The sequence below is a fragment of the Pleurodeles waltl genome, chromosome 5, assembly GCF_031143425.1.
Source record: "Pleurodeles waltl isolate 20211129_DDA chromosome 5, aPleWal1.hap1.20221129, whole genome shotgun sequence".
Classification (NCBI taxonomy): domain Eukaryota; kingdom Metazoa; phylum Chordata; class Amphibia; order Caudata; family Salamandridae; genus Pleurodeles; species Pleurodeles waltl.
In genome coordinates, this window is record NC_090444.1 from 1,427,172,274 (window position 1) to 1,427,185,197 (window position 12,924).

At 44.2% G+C, this 12,924-nt stretch overlaps 1 protein-coding gene across 6 annotated transcripts in view; it reads right to left on the bottom strand.

The window, feature by feature from the left end:
• Nucleotides 1-12,924, bottom strand: part of FAM135A (family with sequence similarity 135 member A) — an 863,965-nt gene that overhangs the window by 441,654 nt on the left and 409,387 nt on the right. The gene's annotated exons all lie outside the window — the stretch shown is intronic.

Below are 12,924 nucleotides of genomic sequence, written 5' to 3' on the forward strand. Positions count from 1 at the left end.
CTGTTAAAATATACTACAGATTGTCTATAACCTAATCATTTTAACATTTAGAACAATATGCAGCCCCTCCCCTTTACCTCATCCAACCCTTTATGCTAAAAAAACTTGTGGTGTAAAGGCATGAGAAGTAAAGGCACATGCAGATTAATGGCTGAGAAGTAAAGGCTAGGCGTACTAAACTGTGGAGTAAAGTTGACTTAACCTATACCTCCATCTCAGCTTCTGCTTTCCTTCTCATCTCACCAGTATTTAATTTGAGCGTCACACTGCCTATTAGTGCAGAGCATGGACAACACTCAGGCTCAAATTCAGACATGAAAAGTACTGAAGCTAACAAAACCAAAAGCTGCGTCTCCATCTTGTAAAAGCCTCCACTTTCATCTATCAATGGATGCTAGGGGAGCTTGAAACACTGCAAAGCCAAGTTAAGTGTTTCAGGAGCGAAGTACATAGGAGAGCAGAGAAAACCAGATTAAGCAGACTAAACTGACAAAATGAAGAAACCAAAATGGTGGCTCAAAAGTGCACCATGAGTATAATTGGTGTAAAAAGTCACACATGTGCCTAAGAAATGTAGGATGAAGTATATTTTACTTACAGTAGTGACTCCTGTAATTCCCAGTCCTGCTTTCTCCAGAAGTATGTTAAGTCTCACCCAATAAAGCAGTCACATTGAACCTTAGTTCTACCCAACCATGTTCCCTGCTGTCATTATCCAGTCACCAATCGCTATCAAAAGGCAAAGGCCAATTAGACAAAAGAAGTTCAGTTGTAAGGAGTAAAGGATAGTTTAGATTACTAGTACAAGCAACACTACAGTGAGTGACTTGTACTTGTGCAGTCATATTCCTTGGAAGGTTTTATAGCAACTCTGACTGAGAGTCCGAAAAGGACACACCTTACGCCAGAAGGAACCACCCCAATGTACCATTAGGGGATCGTGCTCCAAAGAGAGAGGTATCAACACCAGCCTAGGCAGGTTGTAAGATGGAACCACACATGCCATTACCACACATATGCCTTTACAACACTGTCATTACAACACATGCTTTTAGCTTGAAAATGTTGTTGTAAAGGCATGCATGGTAAAAATTTAAGAGGTAAGTATAATACATTTTATATACATATACATATATATATATATGTCCAGTTGAAGGCATTTGCCGAAACGAGTAGACATTTGGTCGGGACAGCGAGATTTTGATTGTGATCCAAATATCTTTTCAAATTACAATAAACAGCGGACGAATGATTCCTGTTTGAGATTCTCTGGAAGACCTACTCCTCAGCTAAACGGGATCCTTGGGACATTGTGCAGCCGTCCGGTGATTATACTTCTCACTGGGTTTTGAATTATATATATATATGGAAAATGTCACTTACCCAGTGTACATCTGTTCGTGGCATGAGACGCTGCAGATTCACATGCTGTGCATTATCCTGCCATCTAGTGTTGGGCTCGGAGTGTTTCAAGTTGTTTTTCTTCGAAGAAGTCTTTTCGAGTCACGAGACCGAGAGACTCCTCCCTTTCGGCTCCATTGCACATGGGCGTTGACTCCATCTTAGATTGTTTTCCCCGCAGAGGGTGAGGTAGGAGTTGTGTATATAGTAAAGGTGCCCATGCAATGGAGTAAGTATGTATGTACATAATGTATATAAAAAAATAGTATATATTTACAAATTTACAAGTTTTATCCTACTTATAACGGCTACAGGCTCCCGGGGAGGCGGGAGGGCGCATGTGAATCTGCAGCGTCTCATGCCACGAACAGATGTACACTGGGTAAGTGATATTTTCCTTTCAATGGCATGTGTAGCTGCAGATACACATGCTGTGCATGGACTAGTAAGCAGTAATCTCCCCAAAAAGCGGTGGCTTAGCCTGTAGGAGTTGAAGTTGTCTGAAATAATGTTCGTAATACAGCCTGTCCTACTGTGGCTTGTTGTGTTGTTAACACATCTACACAGTAATGTTTTGTGAATGTATGAGACGTAGACCATGTGGCTGCCTTACAGATTTCTGTCATAGGTATATTTCCTAGAAAAGCCATTGTGGCGCCTTTCTTCCTAGTGGAGTGCGCCTTTGGCGTAATAGGTAGATCTCTTTTTTGCTTTGATATAGCAGGTCTGAATACATTTCACTATCCATCTGGCAATGCCATGTTTGGATATTGGATTTCCTGCATGAGGTTTTTGGAAGGCTACAAACAATTGTTCTGTTTTGCGAAACTGGTTTGTTCTATCAATGTAATACATTAGTGCTCCTTTAATGTCTAACGTATGTAAGGCTCTTTCGGCTACTGAGTCTGGTTGTGGAAAAAAGACTGGGAGTTCCACTGTTTGGTTTAGGTGGAACGGTGATATAACTTTTGGTAAGAATTTGGGATTTGTACGGAGAACCACTTTATGTTTATGTATTTGTATAAAGGGTTCTCGTATAGGAAATGCTTGTATTTCACTTACTCTTCTAAGAGATGTGATAGCTATTAGGAAGGCTACTTTCCAAGTTAAGTATTGCATCTCACAAGAGTGCATGGGTTCAAATGGTGGTCCCATGAGTCATGTTAATACAATATTGAGGTTCCACGAGGGGACTGGTGGTGTTCTCGGGGGTATGATTCTTTTTAAACCCTCCATAAATGCTTTGATGACTGGGATTCTAAAATGTGATGCTGAATGTGTAATCTGCAGATAGGCAGATATTGCTGGGAGATGTATTTTAATAGAAGAAAATGCTAGTTTCGATTTTTGTAAGTGTAATAAGTAGCTTACAATGTTTTTTGCGGAAGCATGTAGTGGTTGAATTTGATTATTATGGCAGTAATTAACAAATCTTTTCCATTTGGTTGCGTAAACATGTCTTGTAGTAGGTTTTCTAGCTTGTTTGATGACCTCTATACATTCTTGTGTAAGGTCTAAATGTCCAAATTCTAAGACTTCAGGAGCCATATTGCTAGATTGAGCGATGCTGGATTCGGGTGTCTGATCTGTTGTTTGTGTTGAGTTAACAGATCTGGTCTGTTTGGTAGTTTGATATGAGGTGCTACTGACAGGTCTAGTAGTGTTGTGTACCACGGTTGGAGAGCCCAGGTTGGTGCTATTAGTATTAGTTTGAGTCTGTTTTGACTCAATTTGTTTACCAGATAAGGAAGGAGTGGGAGAGGGGGAAAAGCGTAAGCAAATATCCCTGACCAACTCATCTATAACGCATTGCCCTTGGACTGTGGGTGTGGATACCTGGAAGCGAAGTCTTGGCATTTTGCGTTTTCTTTTGTTGCGAATAGGTCTATTTCTGGTGTTCCCCAGCGTAGAAAGTAAGTTTGTAGTATCTTGGGATGAATTTCCCATTCATGTGTTTGTTGGTGAGCTCGACTGAGATTGTCGGCCAACTGGTTTTGAATCCCTGGGATGCATTGTGCTATTAGGCGAATGTGAATCGCACAATGCCAAATCTTTTGTGGTAAGAGACACAGTTGTGATGAGTGTGTCCCTCCCTGTTTGTTTAGGTAATACATTGTTGTCATGTTGTCTGTTTTGACAAGAATGTGTTTGTGGGCTATTAGTGGTTGAAATGCTTTCAACGCTAGAAACACTGCTAACAGTTCTAAATGATTTATATGCAGTTGTTTTTGCTGAACATCCCATTGTCCCTGTATTCTGTGCTGGTTGAGGTGTGCTCCCCACCCCATCATGGAAGCATCTGTTGTGATCACGTATTGAGGCACTGGGTCTTGGAATGGCCGCCCTTGGTTTAAATTTAAAGGATTCCATCATTGAAGCGAGGAGTGTGTCTGGCGGTCTATTAACACTAGATCCTGAAGTTGACTCTGTGCTTGTGTCCATTGCGTTGCTAGGCGCTGTTGTAAGGGCCGCATGTGTAGTCTTGCGTTTGGGACAATGGCTATGCATGAAGACATCATGCCTAGAAGTTTCATTACAAACCTCACTTGATAGTGCTGGTTTGGGTACATGTTTAATATTATATTTTCGAAGGCTTGTATTCTTTGTGGACTTGGAGTGGCAATCGCCCTTTGTGTATAGAGTGTTGCTCCTAAGTATTGTTGTATTTGGCACGGTTGTAGATGTGATTTTTGGTAGTTTAGAGAGAACCCTAGTTTGTGTAGGGTTTCTATGATGTATTGTGTGTGTGGAAGACAGTGTTGTTGGGTGCTGGTTTTTATTAACCAATCGTCCAAGTAAGGGAATACGTGCATGTGCTGTCTTCTGATGTGAGCGGCTACTACTGCAAGGCATTTTGTGAATACCCTTGGGGCCGTTGTTATCCCGAATGGTAACACTCTGAATTGGTGATGCACGCCTTGGATTACAAACCTTAAGTATTTCCTGTGGGAAGGATGTATGGGTATGTGGAAATATGCATCCTTGAGATCTAATGTTGACATGTAGACCTGTTTTTTGAGCAAGGGAATCACGTCTTGAAGTGTTACCATGTGAAAGTGATCTGATTTGATGTAAAGATTCAGTGTTCTGAGGTCTAATATGGGTCTCAGCGTTTTGTCTTTCTTTGGAATTAGGAAATACAGGGAGTAGACACCTGTTCCTTTTTGATGATTGGGTACTAGTTCTATTGCTTGTTTTTGTAACAATGCTTGGACTTCTAGTTGTAACAGGTCTAAGTGTTGTTTGGACATATTGTGTGCTCTTGGAGGCACATCTGGTGGCAATTGTAGGAATTCGATGCAATAACCATGTTGGATAATGGCTAGGACCCATGCGTCCGTAGTTATGTTTTCCCAGTTGTGGTAATATGCGGTAAGTCTCCCCCCCACTGGTGTTGAGTGGTGGGGGTTTGTGACATTGAAGTCATTGTTTGGTTTGTGGGGTTTTTGGGCTCTGGAATTTCCCTCTTGTCTTTGGGAATTGTCCACTCCTATATGTTCCTCAAAAACGTCGTCTCTGATACTGGCCCTGATATGTGGGTCTGACTTGTGAGGGGGAAGGCTCTGTGGTTTGGGAACGAAACCCCCCTCTAAAGTGCGGCTTTCTAAAAATGTCTCTGCTCTGTGGGGAGTAGAGCACGCCCATGGCTTTGGCCGTGTCAGTGTCTTTTTTTAGTTTTTCTATTGCCGTATCCACCTCCGGCCCAATTGTTCTTGGTTGAACGGCATATTCAGCACAGCCTGCTGGATTTCTGGTTTGAAACCGGAGCTCTGTAACCATGCGTGCCTATGAATGGTTACTGCAGTGTTCACTGTCCTTGCTACAGTGTCTGCTGAGTCCATAGCCGACCTTATTTGGTTGTTTGAAATAGTTTGTCCTTCCTCAACAACCTGTTGGGCACGTTTTTGGTACTCCTTGGGTAGGTGCTGAATAAGATGTTGCATCTCATCCCAATGTGCCCTGTCATATCGAGCCAGTAGAGCCTGAGAATTGGCAATCCGCCATTGATTGGCTGCCTGTGCTGCCACTCTCCTGCTTGCTGCATTGAATTTCCGACTTTCCTTGTCGGGCGATGGTGCGTCTCCTGAGGATTGGGAGTTTGCCCTCTTTCGGGCTGCTCCCACTACCACCAAATCAGGAGTTAATTGTTGTGTGATAAACACAGGGTCCATTGGGGGAGGTTTATATTTCTTCTCCACCCTAGGCGTGATGGCTCTGCCTTTTACTGGGTCCTGGAACACTTGTTTGGCGTGTTTTAACATGCCTGGTAGCATTGGCAAACTTTGGTATGAGCTGTGAGTGGATGCCAAGGTGTTAAACAAAAAGTCGTCTTCTATGGGCTCTGCATGCATTGCTACATTATGGAATGTAGCTGCCCTTGAGACCACCTGCATATATGCAGTGCTGTCCTCAGGTGGTGACGGCCTTGCCGGGTAGCAATCGGGACTATTGTCTGAGACCGGTGCATCATACAAGTCCCATGCATCCGGGTCATCTTGTGTCATCCCAGTGTGTGTCGGCGACTGCATCATTGGGGGTGTTGCTACCGGGGACAGTTGTGGCGAATGCAATGGAGATTGCTGTGGCGAGAACCTTGGCGGTGTTTTGTCTTTAGCCACTTTCGCTTTTGGCTGCATTTCCATCTCCTGGAATGCTAGCTTTCACTTGATTTTTATTGGAGGAAGAGTTTGGATTTTCCCCGTGTCCTTCTGTATGTGCAGCCTCCTCTGGTATGATCTGGCTCTCCCATGCCCAGTTCTTGTTCAAATCTGTGCCCTTCTGTATAGGAGCCTGGTTTCGGCTCCGAGGCTGCATGTTTCGGCACCAAAGTTTTTTGTACAGTCTTTTTCGGCTCCGAGGAAACCTTCTTGACTTTAGGGGTGCCGAACTCTCGGTGCCGAGATGGTTCGGAGCCGGTATCTCGACCGGAGTCGGATGTCTTCGGCTGCTGGGAGGCCTTTATCGGTGCCGATGTTGGGTCACTGTGTTTTCGGGTTAAGCCACAGCCTGTTGGCGGTGGCATCCCCTTGGCCTTTATTATTTTTGAGTGAGTCTTTGCCGGGGCTGGTTTACTCACAGTTTGTTGCTGCGTCTTCGGCTGCTCACTTTCGGACTCGTCCGAGTCCGAATCTCAAATGGAGAATCTCTCCTCTTCCTCGACATCGATGTGCTCGGCCGGTGTCGACGCCATCTGGAGTCTTCTTGCCCTTCGATCCCGTAGTGTTTTCTTGGATCGAAATGACCGACAGGCCTCGCAAGTATCCTCCCTGTGTTCCGGAGATAAACACAGATTACAAATCAAGTGTTGGTCTGAATAAGGATACTTTGCGTGGTAATTGGGGCAGAAACGAAGGGGGTCCGGTCCATGAGGTTTGAAGATGGACGCGGTCGGGCCGACCAGGCCCCGCTGGAGAGTGGAAGCCCCGAAGGGCCACCGGAGCGCTTCTTTTTTCGGTGTCGATGTGCTAACACTAAACCGGTACCGAGCGCGAACAATACCTTCGAATTTTCCGATAACTAACTAACTTTCCCGAATCGAAATACGGAGTGAAGAGGAACACGTCCGAACCCGATGGCGGAAAGAAAACAATCTAAGATGGAGTCGACGCCCATGCGCAATGGAGCCGAAAGGGAGGAGTCCGTCGGTCTCATGACTCGAAAATACTTCTTTGAAGAAAAACAACTTGTAACACTCCGAGCCCAACACTAGATGGCAGGATAATGCACAGCATGTGTATCTGCAGCTACAACTGCCATCGAACATATATATATATACATACACGCACATACATAAATTCACTTAAAAAAACAAAGGTTACATCCAATATCTGCATGCCGGCTGCATTTCCTTAGATATGCAGCAAGCATTCAACACTCTCAGCTGGAACTATATGCTGGCCTCTCTGGAGGCCTATCGCATACCCCCAGATTTTATATGGTGGGTGAAGCTCTTATACACGTCTCACACTGCTAGGGCCAAGACAGGAGTGCATATCTCTGCCTCTTACCCCATATACCATGGAACTAGGCAGGGTTGTCCTCTGTCCCCTCCTTTTGCTTGTATTGGCATTGGCGCCCCTGGCACAACACCTTTGCCACAGCGTGAGTGATCAGGGAATTTTGCTCAATCCCATTACCCAAGCTTGATCCTTATGCGCAGATGATAGGATACTAGATTTGCGGCAGGGCATGGAGAAGGCAGCGCAGATTTTTTCCTCAATCTGCACTTCTTTCAGGGCTTTCAAATCAATCCCAATCCCAATATATCCTATGCATACTCCTTCCAGGGCACCTATTCGGAGCCTTCGTTCCGATTTGGACCCACAACCACTGCAATAGCACCTGTATCCTTCCGTTATCTTGGAATTCGCATATACCAGAACCAAGCGGATTTGCTAGAAGGTAATTTAAGCCAGACGATTACATAGCTCCGGTCCCTCTACTCCTTTCAGTGGCAGGGATGGTGGCACTGGGAAAATGGTACTGCTGCCCTGTGTCTTATACCATTTTGTGAATCTGCCGCTCATGGTACCACCTTGCATATTTCGAGTATTGAACTCCTTACTGATTCATTCAATATGGAGGAGTCGCCAGTGGGTTGGCCTGAAGAAACTTCAGTTACCCCCAGACATGGGTGGCCTGGGAGCCCCAGACTTAAAAGCCTACTGTACAGCGTGCCAACTCCAATGGCTGTCCTACTGGCTAGCCGGCCATAACCTGGAAGAGATAAATTGTACAGCTGCGTTGTGGGTGAAAGGCTTCATTCATCGATTGCTTTGTCCTGGATCCCCAAATTACCCCCCCAGGGCAACCTTGAAATTGCGTACGGCGTTAACTTACAGGAACCTAGCTACACAGCCTCATCAACCCTCTACGTGCCCAACATGCCACTGTGCGGGCTCCCTACCTCCTCAGAAACTATCACAGTGGCAATGCTCAGAGTTTGGGAACACCAGGGACCACTTACACTAGGGGACTTGTTTGAAGATGGCATGTTAATGCCACACTCAGACTTTGTGCAAGTACATGCTTTGTCTGAAACTCTCTTTTTAACCCATGCTAAAATACTGTCCTATCTACGCAATCATTGGGCACCACAGGGCACTGAACCAGTAACACATGAAGCCCTTCAGGCTCTTCACACAATGAGACACAGCAGATGTCTTATTAGATGCCATACAGAGGAATCTGAGACACATGTCTTTGGATACACTGAAAACTAAGTGGGCAACTGATATATTTAGAGATATTACTGCCAAAGAGTAGGCTTTCCTATTACAATATGCTAAAAAAGTATCCCACAACACTTGATTCAAACTGATACAATTTCATCGGGCGTACCTCACTCCGGACAGGCTCAATATGATATATCACACGACAACGGTGTCATACCATTGACGCCGACCTTCTCCATATGATCTGGACGTGTCCGTCCTCTCACAGTTCTGGGCCACAATAGGAGCCACTTTGATAGAAAGCACAGCTGTGACAGTGGAACTGAAGCCGGCTTATTTCCTCCTGGAGCTACACCCTAAAACACGAGGCTCTAAGGTAACTTCACGCTTCATGGACCTGGCTATGCTCTTGGCGAAATGACAGCTGACGAGGCACTGAAGGTCTCCCCATGCCTCATCTATTCTCTCATGGAGGGAAGAAGTATTACGCGGGAGCCAGGCTGAAAGTTTGGCTCTCAGGAGAGAATAATAACGAGGAATAGAAGAAAGCCAATATCCCTAGAGTGGGACACACTAGAGTGTACCCCCCGCAGCCCTGGGGACCGTCACCTCCCCAGGCCAAAGGGCACAGAATGAAATACAGGAATAACTGCACGGAGGCAAGCAGCATCCCTAAAAAGATGCTGTGAGCAGAGAGAGTAGAAAGCCTGAGGTTTACACAAATTCCAACCCAAGAAGTTTTCATCCTCACCTTCCCCACATCTGACTTATATAGAGTGGTACTGTTGTAAAGAAGACTACATATGTCAGCCCTACCTTCTAGTAGATGTACTCCCGAGAGGCTTCATGACAATTGTAACCCATATGGCTGAAGTCGTATAATTAATGACAGAAGCGGTTGGGGGAGGAATAGGAGGAACTTGTTGTTCTTCACCAATGTTAAATAATATAAGAATGCTCAGACACACCTAAAGGTCTGGAAATTAGATTGCTTGTTTACATTTCTGTTATGTATGCCGCGCTACTTAACCCATAGAATGTTTGTTAAACCATGCAGAGGTTGAAAACCAAAAAAAATTTGTTTAAAAAAAAACAAAAAACAAAAAATCCAAAGGTTACAGGGCGTTATAGTTAGGTTCTAAATCTACTAGCCCAAAACCATAGAAATGCAGCAGTTATAGCTATGGTTATCTCAAGTAACTATAACTTGTGCCTTAAGGGAACTATAACTCGTGCCCCCGCCATGCAGTTTTTTCTTCAATAATTTGACTGCTAATGTTACATTTATATTTTTAATAACATTATAGAAGTTGGCATGAGTGCTGTAATATCTGAGGTAATTAGCAGTGCATGGCGAGGGCACGAGTTATAGTTACCTTACAGCATGAGTTAGAGTTATTTGAAATAACTCAAACTGTAACTGCTAAATTACTATAGGTTAATCCAATCACTGCTGTGCATGGCCAGAGGACCTGGCCTGCAGCCAGACCCTGCAGCCAAGCCCTTATAACCACCCAAACTCACGCTGTGCATGGCTTAAGCAGAAGTTGGCTTCAGGGCCAGTCCAACCCCCTATTGCCACCCAAACCCCCGCACAGCCTTAAGCAGTTATAGTTAGGACAATTTTTTATCACAGACAGAGCCTTTTTAAGGTCGAGCCTGCGTTGCATGCGCTCGCGCATGCGTATCGCAGCGAGACTCTTTTGTATTTAGAAAAGGGCTGTCAACTTCACGTCAGTGTTTTTTATTGGTTTGTGGACTTCCCTAATTAAATCTGCTTTCATTAGTCGAAGGCACGCATATGTCATGCCTTTTCCGGTGGCTAGCCCTCCTCGAGCGCAGCGACCAGGTACAAAAAACATTCGAGGCTCGCTGTTTTCCATCGGGCTCGTGGACTTTTTTTTCTCTAATTTACGAGCGCGATCTCGCTTGGCAGAAGTCGAGCGCTTTACATACTTGATTTCACTTTTTAGGGTTATGTACATAAATGCACTTTTGCCCGATAGGTGAAAAGTCAGGTTAGGAGTTTACAACGCAATCAGCTCTAACATGAGCAAACGTGAGACCCGTTGCATTGTAAATGCTTGTTTATTTTGCCAATAACTTTGGATTGGTTTGTTAAATCTTCAAAAAATCTTCAAAACTTATTCTTTGGCCAGGTGAGCTGCTGTTTAGAAAGTTTCGGAGTGATCTGTCAAGCAAGGGGCCGAGAAAAAAAACAGGGGGTGGGGGGATTGCCAAAACACTTTTTCCAACATTCTATGTCAATGGGATTTTTCAAACTTTTGAACATGACTACAGCCTGAACCGCTGAACAGAATTACACCAAATTTGGCAGAAAGCTATATTTTGGTCCCAAAAGCAAGTTTTTTGTGATTTGATGTAAAGTTACAAACATGGATATATAGGGACGTAGATCCCACTGTCTTTGTGCAGATATCGGATTGACTATCAACAAGGAAGTGTAGTCAGCCATCTTGGGACTCTGCTTCAAAGATTAAAAAAAGAAAAGGGGCCAGGGTAGGGATGCCCTTACCCCTTAGCTTTGGCACTGGGTTCCAAGAGGGACCCCCACCAGGGCTAAAAAAGCATTTTTTTTTAAATGTTGGAAAAATCTGCAGAGCCATAAAAAACAAAACAAAAAAAAAAGTGTTTTCCTGCCCTTTTAATAAAGTCCCCAGTGGGGCTAAGTCCTGGGGGCTTGCCAAAACTAAGGAGGGGCACAAGGGACCCTTTGCTCCTGGGCTTGCCAAAGCCCTAGGAATGTCACCTCCACTGGCATATACTAATAAGGTATGTGGGGGGGCCGACTTGCAGCCCTGGGGACCGCCACCCTGCAGGGCATTAACTAAATTAGAATGCAGAGTTGTGTACCCACGCAGCCCTGGGGATCGTCCCCTCCCCGGGCCAACATAACATCAAATACAGGGGAGGCTACAGCCCTGGGGACCACCACCTCTCCGGGGCACATCTTCTAAATCCCAGGGCTACATTTGAAAAAGATAGGGGGTCCGTTTCGGGCCCCGGGATGCCACCACCTCCCTGGGGATATTTATGCTGAATGCCCCCCACCCCTTGAGGAACCATAAATGGTCCTGAGGGCCGCCACCCCCGGGGCCGGCTCGTGCTATGTCCTGGGGTGCCCCAGGACATGGCTGTTTGCTCTGACTTGGCGGAAGCTTTGACAGCTCTCACTAAGTCAGAGCAAACACTTCACTTTCTGCAAGTGAGAGCTTTTAAACAGCTCTTAGTTGCAGAAAGTGAAGTTTTCACCTGTTTATGTGCACGCAAACATGCGTGCAGGAAAACAGATGAAAACATTGCTAGCACAAGCAGGGAGCACTTCATAAAGTCAGAGTAGCAAGACGTTTGGTACGAATGTTATAATTACGTTTGGATGCAGAGTAGAACAGAGTCACTTCTGGCCTAATGGTCAAGGTGTTGTGCTGTCACTCAGTAAGCTGAAGGTTCAAATTCTAGTATCTCTTGGCAGCGTGTTTGTTTATTTACTAGTGTTTTGACTGTTAAATCTTCCTAGTGAAAGAACATTCACATTTCTATCTAATCACATGTATGAGTTGACTGTCATAGGTATGTCTAGAAGCATCACAGTAAGGAGTCACCAATGGCCTAAAAGTTAAGGTCAAAGACCCTCAAACTGAAAGTTGAGGGATCTACTCCAGGTGTCTCCCTGGTCATTTTCCTTCTGTAATTTCTGTAACTCGCGCGGGGACACGAGTTATAGTTACCTTAGGGCAAAAGTTATAGTTACTTGAGATAACTAACTATAACAGGTGAATTTATATGGGTTTGCACATTTAAAATGTGAGCCTAACTATAACGTCCCTGTCACCTTTGGTTTTTTAAGTGAATATCTATGTATTTTTTCAATTCTATTTCCTAACTATAATGTCCCTGCAACCTTTGTTTTTTTTAGCGTGTGTGTCACTGAAAATATATTGCTAAGAAAACTGTGCATGGCTAGGGCGTGAGTTATAGTTACCTTAGGGGTTACAGTTACTTAAAATAACTATAACTGCTAATTTCTATGGTTTTGTTTGCGTAGATTCAGAACCTAACTATAATGTCCCTGTAACCTTTGGGTTTTTCAGTGAATATATATATATATATATATATATATATATATATATATATATATATATATATATATATATATATATATATATACAGTAACTATAACTCGCGCCCTAGCCATGCACTGTTTTATCAATAATATTATTTCAAATGTTGCAGTGATAATATCAAAGATTCCATACAAGTTGTCATGAATTATATAATATGCAGAGTAATTAGCTGTGCATGGCAAAGGCGCAAGTTAGTTGAAATT